Consider the following 18,050-nt stretch of genomic DNA (forward strand, 5'->3'; position numbering starts at 1 on the left):
CGCTAAAACTTGCGTTTTACCATCAACGCCTGCCCGCTCCAGTGGGAAAGCAGCCTTCATTAGTGATACAGAAAATTTCTTACACTTAAACATTTATTAAACAAAACAAACCTCCAATCAGTTTACTTGTATGTATGATCTAGATTAAAAAAAAAAAAAAAAAAAAACCTATATATTAAATAAAAACGGGTAGTCAAAACTTTTGGACAAAAAAAAAAAAAAAAATGGACTAACTTTACTGTTTTTATTTTATTTTTATTTTTTAAATGGTGTATTTTTTTCCCAAAAAAATGCATTTGAAAGACCTCTGTGCAAATGCCGTGTGACATAAAATATTGCAACAACCGCTATTTTATTCCCTAGGATCTCTGCTAAAAAAATATATATAATTTTTGGGGGTCTAAGTGATTTTCTGGCAGAAAATACAGGATTTTTACTTGTAAGCAACAAGTGTAAGAAAAGTATTTAAATGGTTAAACTGAGAACTTCTACACAGAGATGACTTCATTCATTCAGTGTAAACATTGTAACATTTAGTTCTTTTCTTGGCAGTCTGCCCAGAGTGGAGGAAAGTGTTGCTATGACAACTCAGCAACTCACACTGACTTCTTACAGAAGTCATTTCAAAGTCCCGCTGTAGAATCGGCTTTTTATCAGCAGAATCGGCCGATGCCGATTATTTAAAAAACGGCAAATATCGGCCGATATATCGGCCGGCCGATATATCGGTCGACCTCTAGTCTAGACCAGTGGTTCTCAACCTTCTCCTCAAGTACCCTCAACAGTCCATGTTTTTGGGAATTTTTTTTAGATAAAATAGCTGTCCAAAATACTAAGCCATTGACTCTGAACTGGTGCAAAATAAAGTATAACCTGCAAACATGGCCTGTTGGGGGTACTTGAGCAGCATCACACGGGTCCTGGATACAACCCATGCACACACTCTTGCTCTTACAAGTACTATAGAACCCTAGGCGCTGAATGCTACTTCTACAGCACTTTTTTTGCTAAAAATCTCAGGCAAACAACAGCAGAAGAGCACTAAACTAATGTCTAGTTTAATGTACTGTTTAAAGGCATCAAACTGTGAATCATAATACCTGCATAAAGTTGAGTTATTAGTACTAACAATAGGAACAGTCACACCCAAGAAAGACAACAATTAAAAACAAGGTGTAACCAGCATTTCAAAACAAGTCATATTATAGCATTTCCCAAAGTGACTTTTGTGCTTGAAAAGAAGTTCTCAAAAAAAAAAAAAAAAAAAAAAACTCACTTCCTAGTACTTTGCTCTCTAGCAGACAGCGAGTCCAAACTTTGATATCCAAGCTAAAACTTCTTCCCACTCACCTCTAACCTATCCTACTATGATTTTTTTCCTTCTTAGTAAAGCCAGAAATGCTCATCTAAAATCCCTTCCTGAGATCGCCAGTCCCCTGCAATGACATCTTCTAGGTCCTAAGAACCCCACTGCTGGACAGCCAATAAGAGGTGTAAATGCAGGCACTGACCTAGACACCTGAAGAAGAAGGACCAACCCGGAAGGAACGCAATTGCACCTTAAAGGCAAAGTTACAGGTAAAAAAAAAAAATTTAAATTTATTTTTCTTTTTTTTTCCACAGAAGCCTGCAAAAGCATTGCGCCCACTATCAGTTTGATTGTGGGTGCAATGTCAGGCTCCTGCAGACTCTTCCTATGGGTGGATCTCGACCATATGGTTGTGATCTTTCCCGAGCCTGGACTGGCTCTCTGACATCAGCCAACAACGAGCTGAAGCCTGCTGTTTGCTGAAAACAGGTCACAGGAGAGCAGAATTAACTGCACTCATGTAATCCACAGGAGAAGTACAGCCAAACAAGTTGCTTTGGCTGTACTCCTTAAAGGAGAAGTCCCGCTTTAGGCTGGGCTTCTCCTATGGGTCACAGGAGTGCAATTTGTTTTGCAATTCGTTGACCGCTCACTGCCAACGTCACTGGAATCAGTCCAGGCACCACATCGTCATGACAATAAAGTCTGAATCCGAGATTGAGATCTGAGACTGAGACGCAAACCCCCCCCCCTCTCCACAGCTCAATGCTCCGGCGAGCGTGGAGGAGCAGAGAGGAGAGCTGCTGATTGACAGTCAGCAGCTCTCCTCTCGGGGATCTGCAAGAACCCAGCCATCTTCGATGTTCGATCGCTCGGTTCTCAGTGTAGAGGCATTGGGGGACATCTAGGTAAGTATAAAAAGGGTTAAAAAAAAGTTAAATCTTCTCGAAAGAAGTGTAAGCCTTTGTTAATAAGGAGTGATCTGCTGAGTTTTTTTGTGTGAGGTTTGCTTCACAACCAGAACAGAGCAAGACTGTTATGTCTGCCCACCTCTTTGCTCAGCTGAGAGCAAGAGGAGGGGGGAGGAGGACTTAATATGCCAGCATACTGCCATAGAAAGGAGCTCTCCCTGTCTAAATGCAAACTCTGCTCCTTGCAGTATAATTACTGTAAATGCCGAAAAGCTATTTCACTTTGCAACAGAAACTAACAGGGGTGGCACTTGTTAAGACCCCAGCTGTAGTCGTAGCTGTAAGGTTTCTTTCTTTCTCTAACTACAATTAGCACGATTCGTTAAATAATAATTCAATGTTATACACTCCTATTCTGTACAATGGTTTTGCACAGAGCAGCCCCAATCATCCTCTTATGTGGTCCCTGAAGCCCCCACGGCTCTCCCTCTTCGGCAAGTGCCCACCACAGGATACAAACTGCATCCTATGGACACAGGAGTGGGCTCAAACTCAAGCCCCGTTGCCTGCATCTATAGACACATCATGGCTGGGCCCTGCCCCCCCCCCACTTCCTCGTCATAGGATCTGATTAACAGCAGAAGCAGCCAATGGCTCCTGCTGCTATCAATCTGCCCTGTGAGGAGGGAGAGAGACTCTGTTATTGGGCACAACGCTGAATGGAGAACGGGCTCAGGTAAGTATATGGGGGGCTGGGGGATCCTGGACACAGAAAAATGCAAGAAAGTAGAAAATCTTAAGGCATTAGAGGCACTTTAAGCAGATGGTCAGACAGGGCATTAATGAACATACTAGTTACCCATCATGTTACTCTTCTGGTTTCATTCGTTTCTAAGCCACTGACCCAAAACAAGTAGGCAGATCTGTAAAGTCAGAAGTCTATCGCTATATATTTTCAGACTCAGTGAGTCAAAGTGTTGAAAATTTGTCAGCATGAAAAAGGGTCTTTTAAAGGAAGTTGAAAAATAACAGACTTACTAGCTAGATCACCAGGTGAAGGTAAAGGCATTAGAAAATGTATGCATCGACCAAATCTAAAAATTGGTAAGCTGCAACAGAACACATTTTTGTTTCTGGATTTAGTACTGCTTTAAGATCAAGATTCCTGGGCTTTTACTCTTGTTAACAGAGATGCTAGTGTCTCTTTTTTTTATATCAATAATGAATTCTTTTGTCAGTTGCGATTAAAGGAAAAAAAAGGCACATTTCAGAAACAATGTGTTACCAATAGCTCAAGTGTCTTTGTTCCTTATCCTTTTCACAGGATGCATTAACAGAAAATAGTCATTTTCTTTTCTCGGCATCTCTTTTATACGGATCACAAAATTAGTGTTTCATTCATTCGTTATGTACATGTTAATTGCTACTCCTATTTAAAGAATATGTCCATCATTCTTTATCAGCTTAGGGTATAATCCAGTGGGCAATTCAACTAGCAGGTTCCGTTCTCTCTTTCAGAGTCTAAAGCTGCCCATGTACTATTGATAGCCTATGGCAGTGATGGCGAACCTTGGCACCCTAGATGTTTTGGAACTACATTTCCCATGATGCTCGTGCAGTAGTTCCAAAACATCTGGGGTGCCAGGTTCGCCATCACTGGCCTATGGGCTTAACAAAAAATAAATCAAATGGGATCCTCCATGCACTAAAGAAGGGATGGGCAAATCTCTTGCAGCCGTTTGTTGTATTCTGACAGCCGAGCCGGCACTTTTGGCTGTGAAAACACCCCAACAGTGCCTGCATGCAGGTGTTTGACCAAAAACTTTCAACCTGACACCTTCAACAAACTTGATCCATAAAATCAACTTTTGTCAATTTGGGTGTTGCCAACAGAGCAACTTATGAAGTGCAGGTGTGTGTGTGTGTGTGTGTGTGTGTGTGTGTGTGTGTGTGTGTGTGTGTGTGTGTGTATGGTCAGTCAGTGAGACCCAAACAGGTGTTATCAACCACCGCATACCACAAGTTTACAGTGCAATTGGTTGCATGACACTGGATTCTTCACAGGTTGTCACTCGATCCTTTAAAACAGGAGTCTCAAAACTTTCCTAAAAGGCCAACACATTGGTCTTCAGACTTTATTAGGAGGCAGACTGTGGCCAGTGGGAATAGAAAAATGCCCAGCATCAGTGGGGATAAATAATACCTCAGGTATAAAGATTAGGAGTTAAAAATACAGAATACACAAGAATAGTGCCCCATCGTTGGTGTCACCGGAAGAAATAGTGCCCTGTTGCTGGTGTCACTTGGAAGGAATGGTGCTTCTGGGCCAGATAAAAGCAAGCAAAGGGCTGCATCTCTCTAACAGGTAGTTTGGAGGGCACTGCTCTAAATTTTGGTAAACTAAAAAACATTTATATATATATATATATATATATATATATATATATATATATATATATATATAAATGTATAAATGTATGAGTTTTACAGAAGGAGGGGTTCTAAAAAAAATCCATTGGTGAAATATGGCCATTAGTCTCGGGTCGGGTAATGATTCAACCATTAAGGCTGCATTCACACCTGAGCGAATAGTTTTCAGGCGAAAAGTCGCTCATTTTTAACCACGATTTTGTTCAGGTCACAAGGTCACTAATGTAAAAAGCAGAAAAACACCTGTAATCTGCCTAAAAAGAAGCTGATGTATTTTTTGCGCTTCAGGCATTTTGCTTCAGGTGACAGAACGTTCAGGTGTGAACAGGGGCTATTTAAAGCGGTTCTGCACTCATGAAAAAAAATGTTTTTTCTGTTTAATCTTTAAAATGTATCTATTGAAATAAATATGCTTACTTTTCCAGCATTTCTCAGTGCAACATGTCAGTTTTTCCTCCAAATTTTACTTTTTATTTTTAGTGTTTGGCAGATTTCATTTTTCGTGTGGGCATTTGAAGCTCACAAGCAATAACTTCCTCTTTCCAGTCTTTGCTAGGAACCAGCATGCTTTGCCGGTACCCGCGCATGCTCTGTAGCTACAGCTACGAGCTTTGCAAATCCAGAATGTTGTCAGGACAACGGCGTGATCACGTCAAGTCACGTCCGCAAAATCTCGCGAGATTTCGCCAGTCTTAGCCACAAAGTCTCCTGGGATTACTTGGACAAGATCCCAGGAGACAGTGCGGGGTTCAGCAGGAAGTGATGCTGATCCCCGCATAAAGACCGCCCATCGCCACAGGGGGTGAAAAGATAAAAATGAAAATAACGAAAGGTAGGATTAAAAAAAAAAAAAAAAAAAAAAAAGAGGGGCATTAGGAAATTTGTGGACAATAGCAACCAGAATGGCAATAGGTTATTAAAATGTGTGCAGAACCGCTTTAAATTACACAGTGGCTGCATTTGACCGGCCCGAGTGGCTGCATTTGACTGGCCCGAGTGGCTGCATTTGACCGGCCCGAGTGGCTGCATTTGACCGGCCCGAGTGGCTGCATTTGACCGGCCCGAGTGGCTGCATTTGACCGGCCCGAGTGGCTGCATTTGACCGGCCCGAGTGGCTGCAATTGATGGGGGAGTTTCAGTATTTTTCAGTTTGTTTGTGCCCCCCAAAAAATTTTGAACACCAGGCCCCACTGGGTAGTAACATGGAAAAAAGTCTCCACCTCATGTATTCACCTTTTCCGTAGCACCAACTCGTTATGTCCTCTGGAGGAACCAAACATCCATCACACTTCAGCATACACTTCTCCCCAAATCAGGGACTTTTAATTGGGTTTGGTTTGAGAATATGACAATAGGTCAGCTGCTGTGTATTTGATTATGTAATCCAATAAAAGCCTGCAACAAATAAAGTTGTATTCAGACTCTTTCTCTAGAAACAGCAGAAAACACACTTGCAACAAGTTCAGCCATTAAAAAAAAAACAACAATTAAACTGGAGTGAAAGTCAATTCAAACACCTTGCCAAGCAGAAGAACAATGAGGAGATCAATGTTGTACGTTCACAATATAAATATGACAATATCTAACAGAAATTCATAATTTAGGATCCCTGATTGCCATCTGCCAAATTAGGTATAACCTTATAAAGAAAAAGCTTGGTATTAGTCTAATTTTAGGCATCACCATAAACATGCATCCAGAAAAGTCCTCATGCTTGTTATGCATCAGTGAGTAGGGCAGTAAATCCTGCATTAGGATGACAGCGCTGGAGCCTATCGCTTTAACTTTTTCACTGTCATAGCTGTTTTTGATCTTTTTTTTCCAGGCATTAAAAAAAATGTTTTGTTGTTTTAGACCTGAATATTACTCAACAGCCTCAAAAATATTATTTATTTTCTAAAAGGAGAGACCCTGGAGAATAAAATGGTAGTGGTTCTAACGTCACATTAATGCACATTTCAGTAAAAAATACACTGACATTAATTGGAGGACACACAAACGCCATATCTATATTTTTTGGTAAAATATAACAGGTGACTTTGCACCAAGTAAAAAGATACCAAACATGTCAAGCCTTAAAATTGGGTGCATCCCTGAAATGATGACAAACTTTGGTACCCTAAATTTTCCATAGGCGATGCTTTAGGCTGCATTCACACCTATGCAGTTTTAGTGCTTTTTGCATTTTGCAGATTTGCACTGCCGTCCATTTACCATGGATTCATCCATGGTAAATGGACGGCAGTGCAAATCTGCAAAATGCAGAAAGCACAAAAAATGCATAGGTGTGAATGCAGCCTTAAAGGCCCCCTTACTGGTCATCAGTTTAGTTAAAATTATTGCACTCGCTTTAGCGGGCGCTGCGATATGCAATGTGATTTTTGTGTGTAGCCATGTAGGAGTGGAGAGGGCTTTTATAAGTGCTTGGCTGTACCTTTTTGTTTTTTTTTACACTAAACCTTTTTTATCACATAGGGGACAAGAAGTCGTCTTTTAGACCCCTCATGTCTCACCTGTTCTCCATTGAAGCAAATTTACCACAAATTATGCTCCAATAGCCTCTTACCTGGTCACAGCGGTTAGGGAATGTGACAGTTAAAACCAAAAGAGGTTTTACATGTTCACGGGTCTCTCTCCTCTCTACCCAGTAGCACCCGCCATACCAGTCCCAGGTCTGTGAAGGGAGGCTCACTACAAGGCTAGACTTGAAGGCCCTTTGCACACTGCTGCAACATTTTTATGTTGTTTTTTTTTTTTTACCGATGTAAATGAAGACCAATATTTTTAATGTGCCTGTACTACACACAAACATGTGCGGCATATAGATAAGAAAAAAAAAATTGTTTTATATTATATTATTACACACACGTACGTACGTACGTACGTACGTACGTGTGTGTGTGTGTGTGTGTGTGTGTGTGTGTGTGTGTGTGTGTGTGTGTGTGTGTGTGTGTGTGTGTGTGTGTGTGTGTGTGTGTGTGTGTGTCTGAGCTGCTGGTCAGTATTTTTGCATTTTATATATGCAAATAAGCACAAATGTGCGCAAATACGTGCATAGGCCACACATCCTTGTAGCTACAAGAATTCTTTTAGGCCTGTGAGTGCATAATTGTAAATACGTGCAAAAGATATTCAGCTCATTATCAAGTTTTTTTCTGTCAGTAATGATGCTCATACATCAGTACAGCGTGCAAGAGACCTTCATTTTCCCAGAGTTGAGCTTTAAAACTATTTTAATTGTATTTGGATTAGATTGCTTTTTCAGAATGAAATCTGGATGTCACTATAGAATCTTAAACAGCAGGGATGCACTTGCTCGGACATCTCCAAGTGGCACTAGGCTTACTAGAATTCTATAGGCTTTGCTTGCTGGACTTGTAGAGACCAACAAAACACTGCACCATGTGACAATGAGCCTGATGTGCTTTGTGTAGGGGGAGACTTGAAATCAATGCAAACAAAACCTCTCCAGTGACAGAAAAACAGGGCTGAGTGGGGAGTGTCTGGGCCTAGCATTCTGTACATTCCTCTCTGCAGATCTCTACATTCAGGAAAATATCAGCACATCATTTTACAGTCTTAGACCAAGAAGACTGTCACTACAGAGCAAAAAAGTTGTCAATTAAGCTTATGGTGCAGAATTTTGTATTTTGCATTTATATCGGTTTACTAGAGGATTTGTTTCTAGCCTTACTTATAATGCTTACTACTTCCAATAACTAGTAAAACTGGTAATATATCAAGGCAAAAAAGTCTATGCGATTTGCATTCTCTGGGTTGTAGATACACTTTGGTGGCATATAAAAAAAGGAAAATGACAAGGGGAAAAAGAAAGGAAAAAAAAAAAAAAAAAAAGGAAGAAATTTTAAGTTTACATACTCTTTGTCAAGGTAGGGCAATATAACTCATTGCTCATTCCCACCACAACACATTCATGCATGCACGTTCTGATGCTTTGCGTTTTTTTTTTTTTTGTAACGTTTTGGAATGCATTGGCGTGTATTTTACATGCACTGCATTTGTTTTTTTTATTTTATTTGTTTTTTTGCCTTGTTTGCCTCGATTTGCCTTGCAGTGCATTGTGTATATGTGCATTTGTGCCTGTTTGCATACATTTGAACACACCGCATCGTACAGAAACAAAGTAGTGCATTCTGTAATTTTTTCAGCCCTGGGCAAATGCAATATGCTGGTGGAAACTGCATTTTTAGGGAACCACTATTTATTATTATTATTATTTGGTTGTCATGCGTTAAAAATGTGCTCACAAACACACCCTAGTGTATCTTGTGTGAATATATCCTAAACCTGTTTTAAAAACAGGAATTACATTTGACAGGCTCACAGGGCCGGATTTTCCACTAGGCACATTAGACATAGCGCCCTTCCTTAGAGGGTCAGAAAGAGTTTTGTTTACTCTTTCGCTGCCAGGTCCCTATGTCGTACGGACATGACAGCAGGGATTTCACACACAATCCAATGGCTGCAGCCACCAGGATTGTGTGTAAAACCGACAGGCAGACTCCCATCTGTCTGGTAGATGCACTCAGGCGGCTGCGCTGTCGCCCGATTGCCTCCACATATCTCCAGTACTGGCGTCCTGCATGTGTCATTAAAGAGAACCTGTCACATAAAAATCATCGCATAAAGAGACCTTCTGTCCTCTGAAGAAAAAAAAAAAAAAAAAAAAAGTAAAAACCAAAGAAAACTTTTTTTTTTTTTTACAAAAAAAGAAAGAAAAAAAAAGTTACACCCAAGCACATTAAAGCCCCTACCCGAAAAAATGTTTGAAGTCCCCCCCACCCCACATAAACTAACGTAAATGTACACATCTGGGGCACCTACACGTGAAAACATTGATTGTAATGCACATCTTACAGATCGCCATGCACGCCAGAGTGACAGCAATAATTCTAGTACAAGACCTCCTCTGTAACACTAAACTGATGACCCATAGGGGGCTTTAAAACATCGCCTACAGAAAATATAGGGTGCAGAAGTATGTTGCCATTTCACAGGTGTACACAAATTTAAGGGTTGACATATTGGGAATCTATTTACTCGGTGCAACCTTGTCTTTTATATTTTTCAAAAAAAGTGGATAGTTTATTGTGTTTGGTTGCCATAAAATTAACTTTAGTGTTTTTTTTACTGAAATTTTGCGGTAATTTGTCAAGAAAAATAAACGTTGATCTTACCGGGGAGGGTTGTGCTTCAGAATTCTCTGCCTATGGGCTCCAGAGATGTAAATCTGGCCCTGAAGGCGCACACCTGTTAAAGCAAGATGTGTGACTGTGTCATTCCAGCCACTGCGTCCCCATTCAGGTTAATACAGCCACATAAACAAATGGCCCATTCACATTTTATGGGCTTCGGCACCCATGTGAATGAAGCCCAAAAGTTGTTTATATTTCCCAGGGGACTTCTGCATTTAGAAAAGCTGAATGCACGAGTGTCTGTGCGAAAAAGGCAATTTCTAAACCTAATCCTTAAAGAAGAACTGAACTACTTGCTTTTGTAGTGCTGACAGGCAGGCTTTGTTCCACCATGCCTGTCAACACTTTCTGCAAGTGTACACTGAGCCACATGTGCGCACATCAGTGTACAGTCCAGCGCAATTCTGTGCAAGGAAGAAGAAACTCTTGTGTGTATGCATTAGAATTACACCATGCAGGCCCAGACAAAGGAGGTGAAACTCAAAACCCAGAAGAAGTCTGGGAGAAGACAGAATTGATGGAGGAGGGCGCTGACATCACAGAGCTAGAGAATATTGCTTTGCTAGGCAAGTCTGTCATAATATATTTATGTTGTGCATATGCCCACATTACGGCCAAAAGCTCCTGGGGGCCCCAATTTTGCATATAGTCTGGCAGTTTACTTCTGCTTTAAATGTGATGGTTACATTAGTTTTCAATTTTTAGGCTTTTTTGCCCTCTTCATTTTTACTTGGTGGTTCAGCCAGTAAGTCGGTTATTTTTCAACTTACATTACCAGAGCAAGCGCTCCAGCAGAATTCATCGGTTACAGCAATGAGACAAACCATTTACCACTGACAGGTGTGCTCACAATGATAGGTCTTTATTAGATTTATGTAAAACCTTTTTCTCACATGTTTGTATGTGTTGTTTGTGTTGAAAAAAACTGTTAATAAAAACAAATTTACAAAAAAAAGTAAAAATGTAACCAGGCTATGATTATTCAATAAGTAAATAATTGATTATACAAAGTCTTGGCACAGGTCCAGTTTAAACTCAAACTCATGCCCAGTTGCTCGTATGGTACATATAAATTATGGTTTTGCATATTAGTTGGATAAAGATTTAGTATGACATTTTATTATTATTATTTTAAACAGGACTATGTTGTCCTCCCACTATACAAAATGTTTAAAAAGAATGTTTCCTTAGATGACTGGCAATGCCCATCACTACGGATTCCTGGCTCTAGGACTATGTAATATCACCCATCAATGAGATCCCAGAGAAACCCCAAACCTCATCACAGCCTCAAGCCATAAGGAGAGTGTTGCCTGCTTACTATATTCAACAGGACCATGGAAAAATGCAGCAGGAGCACAGTTGTCATGACATAGCTGAACCAGTATATATATGTTTAATGCACAATATCACCTATGAGACCCCTCAAGTCAAATAGGACAGTTGTTTCTTTGACTTATGTCGCATACACATGGTTAGAGTTTCGGCCAGCAAAAGAACAATGAGAGCTTTTCGTCGGAAAATGCAACCATGTGTATGCTCCATTGGAATTTTGCTGGCCGAATTTCCACCAGCAAAAGATTGAGAGCAGTTTCTCAATTTCTCCAACGGCAAAAACTCACGCATGCTCAGATTCAACTACGAGACGGAAGCTATTGGCTACTGGCTATTGAACTTCATTTTTCTAGTCCCGTCGTAGTGTTGTATGTCACGGCATTCTTGACGGTCAGAATTTGGTGTGACCGTGTGTGTGCCAGACAGCTTGAGCGAAATCCTGTCGGAATTCCAAAATTCCGATCACGTGTACGCGGCATCAGGTACTCTAACAGAGTAACTCAATCACAGGATTGCCCACATTTAAGAAAAGCTAGGTACTGTTTAGGAAAAGACTGTAAAACTGTGTCCTGCACTGGCCAGGTAGTCTCAGGTAGAGTACAACTTGATGCCCAACAACATAGCCCTTCGAGCGGATCATCTAATGAGCAAGGTCTCAGAAGACTCCATAGCGGCCCTTCAGGGCTGCTCAGTAGAGATGGCAAAGACAATTAAGAACTTATGTAGGAGGTTTAAATGCTTAAAAAAAAGTCTTCTAGCCAATAAAATGTCTTCAGTGCTTTCCCATACCTGGGTAGCTGCAGATGGCACGTGCAGCCATCAATACAAAAAAAAAGCCTGTATAAGGTCATACTTATATAAACATAGATCGCTTCTGCATGTACATAGTTTTTCCCCACATGCACCACTTTTCCCATATAGTCACCAATATAAGTGAATTGTAATACATGGCACAATAGGTATAGACTTCAGATGGGTACAGAAAAGGATCCACAACAGGGACAGTTTGATATAGGTTGAATATGAGACAGTACTAAAAAGGATTAAATGGAAACTTACATACTACTTGGTACTTATTGTACATACAGCTTTGTATACAACTTAGAAACTGGGGGGGGGGCAAGGAGTAGCATAAGGACAAATCGATGTCAGGATGAGTTGAGGGTCAACTCATCCTGACATCTGACTCATCCTCTGGTCAATGTATAGGTGGGAAGGAAAAGCAGGTTAGGGGTTTAGCATGAACACCCCCCACCCTGTATCTCAACGGTAAGGTATTACTGATATGCGCTAATAAGCGATTACTGCTCCTGAATGTTAGGGGACTTTTATCCTTTAAAATAAAAAATGAGGAAACTGCAGAGAATGGCCGTGATTACTCACAGTGAAAATTGAAAAGCATTACAGTTCAGGCAGTAACAAACACGTTTACTTCCTATACATTTCCCAGATAACAATAAACCTCTTTTAGCTGCTTGTAATTAGTCTTAACTGCTTGGCTTTGGCCAACAGTGCTGTGTTTTACTGCCATTGCCACTCTCTCTGTAATTACAAGACAAGTAAAAAGCTTTGCGGAGATTGGAAATGCACTTGAAAAAATAATTACAGGGGAAGCTTTGTATCTGCATGTGTGTATCTGCAGAGCGCCCTTCTTATACTGTCCTCTGGTGAAGACTACACACCCAGACAGGTATTTATCAAAGCATATGTAAACCCTCCCAATAAAACTTCTGATTCACTCCCTTTTGGTCTATTAATTGCATGCGACTGTGTTTTTATATCTGTTTGACAAGTAAGAAATAAATAAAAAAACAGTGTTGCTCATGTCAGAAATGCAGCTGCACTGTGTCCTCTGCACACTTCCTGTGCTATCTAGCCTATTTAGCTCTCCTGATCCTTATCTTGGACTATAGAATGAGCTATATATTTTTTAGAGATGGGAGAGTGGTGGTGGTGGTGTAGTGTAGCAAAAAAAAAAAAACGGAGAGCTGACAAAGCACAGTCCAGAAACATGCTGTGTTGTTAGCTCACAGCAGGGCTTGAGAGCCAAGTGCATTTTGGGCAGATTGACAGGCAAGTTTCTGTACTTGTAGGGTCTTTTTAGGAATAAAACACAGAGAATGTAATTTCTTGCAACGGCGTATCGCATTTTTTTTTTTTATTATTTTTTTTTTTATTCAGTACTGACATATAAAGATTTAAAAAGACTATTCCTGATTATTAAGAACACTTATGCACACAAGGCCATCTAGCTTAATTGCGCACAAAATGGACAGGTGCAACGTCCAGCCCCGATATACATAGCCTGTCAATGTCTATGGCATGCTATGGCTGGACAGAGTTGAACGCTGTACCAAGAGGTACCGGCATTTAGAACCCTGTGCATTTAAGGACGAGGTTTAGGAACATGCACTTGTCCCTCGCGGGTGTACTAAAATTTAAAGAGGGACGCACTGCAGCTGGATGGCCCTGTGTGCAAGGGGCCTAAAACGCTGCAAGGTTTATATCAAAGTCTACTCACACTGATAAGGCATAAAAAAGAAAAATTAATTTGAAGTTTGCCTTCATTCAGCTGTTTTCATCATCAGGTAGATTCTAAAATATGAAGAAAAAATAAATCTTTATAAAGGGCAAATCCAGGCAGCATGTAAAGTCTATTAACATCTAATGTGATCCATAAAAAGTGTGCTTTAATGGCCAGTTCATTAAGAAGTGATATTTTGGTTACAAATTGAGCCTAGTGGCTTATGTTTTTGACCTCTCAGGGACTACAGTGGTGACATCTTTCCTCTGCGATTCCTGGCTCTGTTCTCGTTCATTCCTGTGTATTTCAGCCATTCCTATTGCAATCTCCAGAATATAAATGAAGGAATGAAAATTCATCACGGACAGAGGGAGCTCTTTGTAATGGTTGTAGAACGTGCAGACCTGAAAACTTAATCACTGACATGTCACAACCAGAGACCCTGAGAACTATATGCAACTTTCTAGCTACCAACAAAATACAATAAATCATTTTTCGATGGGCTGACCCCTTTAGGCCATAACCTCCTTCTCCTGTCCTACATAGCCCTTCTGATGGACCACCAAGTGCTGCACTTCTAGGAATGAATGATCGGTGCTGCAGGGCTGTGTTATACATAGCACTGGCCTGACACGCTGATCATTCATTCATAAGAAGGGAAAAGATCCATCAGCCAAGGCTGTGCTTACAAGCAGCTGGTAGATGGATCATACAGTCTGCAGTGCTGTGTGATCTTTCCTTTTCATAAATTAACTATCAGTGTTGCTTCCTCAATTAGAATAGTAAAGAATCATTCAGACTTGCAGCCTCTGTGCGAACTATCTGTGGCTGTTTGTACACAGACAGGACACACCGGCAGTATAATACGGGAAAACCTGCACTTAGTAGCTGGCTGGAGACACTAAGGACTTAAAAAAGAGCGCCACCCAGGAGAGGATGTTTTAAGGCAGGGGTGCCCAACCTTTTGAAGAGAGAGGGCCACTTAAGTGAAATGGTAACTGGTCGTGGGCCACAATGAGCAGGGTGGGCATTTGACAGGTCCGTGTTGACTCTGCATATGCAGAATGAACACAGTCTGCTCTACTCTACTCTATGGATCCTCCGATCCAATTAGATGGACGGAGACGGATCCCCTTGTGTGGCTGTGGCTTTCCTGTGGGTTAGCTGCACTTTGCCATAGAATCCTATTATATCCTGCAGGAATGGTGCACTTTCTGAAAGTGCACCAAACCTGCAGGTAATAACAGAAGTCTATGGCTCGGTGCAGGTCACCCGCAGGCGCACTGTGCTGCACCTGTGGATCAGTTTGAATGTAGCCCAGTAACCACTGCAGACAGATATTCCCATAAATACACTGTGATTATAGTAATAAACTTACCTTTAAAAAACAGTCTTTCATTCAGGCATTGTTGGCAGTGCATGTCCCAGGCGGATGCATTTGATCACTTCATCACTCATCACTCCACCTGTGACAGGAGCTGGCGCTATTCAGGAAGCATTGGTTTATGCGGCTCTGCAGCAGCTTGCTTCCTCTACCGCCAGCTTCATCAAAACACTGATGATGCTCTGGGAGGACAGGTTGGCAACCCGCGATCTGGGCTTGCCAACCCGCCATCCCAGGGCGTGAGGTCACGGGCCACATCAGGAGGGCTCCGCGGGCCATATGTGGCCCCCGGGCCACTGGTTGGACACCCTTGTTTTAAGGCCTCTTTTAAAGAAATGGCACGGGGGGGGGGGGGGGGGAGTGGGTACCTCTTCTTTTGACAGGTACCCACTCCCACTTTCGCTCTTATCACCTAGGCGATTGGAAGTGAAAGTTCTTCATCCCACTCCCTCCCCACAGAATTCTGAGACACGTGGCACGTCCCAGAAGACAAGACCATTCACAATGTGCAGTGCGGCTCGCGCACAGGGCACCTGGCTGTGAAGCCACAAGCTGTCACACCTGGGTGCCCACAGTTAACATGCTGGTGTTGGGGACAGACAAGAGATGGATCAGGCTGGGGTGAGCACACTGCTGGATCATGGGACAGGTGAGCGGCTGTTTGTGAAAAGTCAGTAGCTACAGGTTTTTCTAGCTGCTGATGGTTCATTTTTACACAGGAGACAGGAGCTCCTTTTTAGCATATCCAGCATAACAGCAGCTGCTGAACGTAGAGGAAAAAATAAATAAAAAATCAACAGAGAACAGCAGAGTTGATGAAGAAACATGCATTCTCCTGAGAATACCAACAAAAACCTGAGGCATGATGGTTATGGGCAGGGTTATCCTCTGCGGGCTAACTTTTCTTTTTTTCTTTTTTTTTGTTGCCAACATCCATTTCTGTAGGCAGTTTAAATTGCAGTCTAAGAAATCCTGTGCTTCTGTATAGACACATAATACATTTGTATTACTAAAATTAAAGTACTACTAAATACACACTCTTTAAAAGAGAAGTATGTTTTTTTTTTGTTTTGTTTTTAGATTCATACTTACCTAGGTGGATGCAGCATCAGACCGATGCTGCATCTGTCCCCCACCGTCTCTGCATTGAGAACTGAGCCACTTAACATCGCCGATGGCTCAGTTCTTACAGATCCCCAAGAGGAGAGCCACTGACTGTCAGTCAGTGTCTCTCCTCTCTGCTCCTCCGTGCTCATTGGAGCACTCAGCTGTGGAGGGGTGGGGAGCGGCCGTCTTAGCAGCTTGCTGAGAATGCCATCAGTCAAGGCAGCTGGCAGATCCAGACTTGGGAAGTTGGGATGAGGCGCTGCCTCAACTGATGACAGTGACATCAGCGGAAAGCAGTCTAATGCCGCTCTCCTATGAAAACGGGTCACAGGAATACAAAATGGATTGCACTCCTGAGACCCAGAGGAGAAACCCAGCCTAAAAAGCTCAGGCCAGACTTCTCCTTTAATGCACATTATCCCTTATCTTTCTGTATGGGGATGATGGCACTGTAATTATTTTAATGAAAAAAAAAAAACATCTAAGTACCTTTTCTAATCGATATACAGCTGTCACATGCCCCAGCTATTTCCTAGCCTGTTTGCAGGAAAACAGTGGCAGGAGGAGCTCAGTTATCTGCTACTGGTCAGATGTGCAAAAAAAAAAAAAAGGTCTTTGGAATGCAGAATAAAAAATAAATAATATCAATAAACGGTTTTAAATCGTCAAACAAATATAGATTTGGAATTACATCTTTATTATTTTTTGGCAATAACACAGTGTAGGCAGATTTTTTCCAGTCACAGGCTGTGTCATACCCTTATAGCCTGTGTCATAGACAGGCCATACACAGGTCAGATGTTGGCCAGTTCAGCAGGCACCAGCCAAGATATGAACGGTGTATGGGTAGGCTGAATGTACCAAGTTGATCCATCGATCAACTTGGGTACACCCAGCATGTCAGGTTTTACCTGCGATTATCACTAGCAGCTGCAATAGCTAGCAATAATCACTGTCTTCTCCTGGCGAGGATGGCTTCCCATGATCAGGAGAAGAGAATGGCCTGGCAACCTGTGCTTGCAGAATAGAAATTTGCTCCGTGTATAACCGGCCTTAGAATAACAAGAAGGTGAAGCCTCCATCAATCAGGATGTAAAATCCCACCCCCATTGTGTTTAGCTGGTTAGTGGGCATGGAGGAGGTCTATAGTCACATGGGCTGCTTAGATGTTATAAGGAGGAAAATGCTCAGCACAGAAACTTACTGAAAACTTAGCATGTGCAGAGCTGCCAACACTGCTCTGCAAAATTCATAGCTGAATTGGGGACTTGCACAGAAGGTGCAGATAGAGAACAGCAGGATCAACCCCTTTTTCTTCCTCTCTTTTTTTGCAGAGTACGAAAAACAAATCCTATAGTGACGGAGTATGAACAGCATGTAATACAGCTTTTTTTGATAGTTTTTTTAATGACACTTTATAGAGTGGATATAAAGTGTCTACACACCCCTGTTAAAATTGCGTCAGGCTTCTGTGATGTAAAAAAATAAAATAAAATAAATATATATATGACAAAGATAAATCATTTCAGAACTTTTTCTACCTTTAATGTGACCTATAAACTGTACAACTCAGTTGAACAACAAACTATAAGTGTGCACACCCTTAAACGAATACTTTGTTGAAGCACCTTTTGATTTTATTACAGCGCTCAGTCTTTTTGGGTATAAGTCTATCAGCATGGCACATCTTGACTTGCCATTATTTGCCCACTCTTTCTTGCAAAAGCACTCCAAATCAGATTGCAAGGGCATCTCCTGTGCACGGCCCTCTTCAGAGCACCCTACAGATTTTCAATCAGATTCAGGTCTGGGCTCTGGCTGGGCCATTCCAAAA

At 41.5% G+C, this 18,050-nt stretch overlaps 1 protein-coding gene across 7 annotated transcripts in view; it reads right to left on the reverse strand.

Annotated features, from left to right (window-relative positions):
* Positions 1 to 18,050, reverse strand: part of MYO6 (myosin VI) — a 416,768-nt gene that overhangs the window by 372,640 nt on the left and 26,078 nt on the right. The window contains exon 2 of one of the 7 annotated variants that reach the window (XM_077487354.1): positions 5,884 to 6,045. The exons of the other annotated variants lie outside the window; for them this stretch is intronic. The gene's annotated coding sequence lies outside the window, so the exon portion shown is untranslated. The remainder of the gene's footprint in view (positions 1 to 5,883; positions 6,046 to 18,050) is intronic. 7 annotated transcript variants of the gene reach the window in all.

The sequence above is a fragment of the Lithobates pipiens genome, unplaced genomic scaffold, assembly GCF_037356315.1.
Source record: "Lithobates pipiens isolate NorthernLeopardFrog02 unplaced genomic scaffold, aLitPip1_a1.2 Scaffold_18, whole genome shotgun sequence".
In the NCBI taxonomy this organism is placed as follows: domain Eukaryota; kingdom Metazoa; phylum Chordata; class Amphibia; order Anura; family Ranidae; genus Lithobates; species Lithobates pipiens.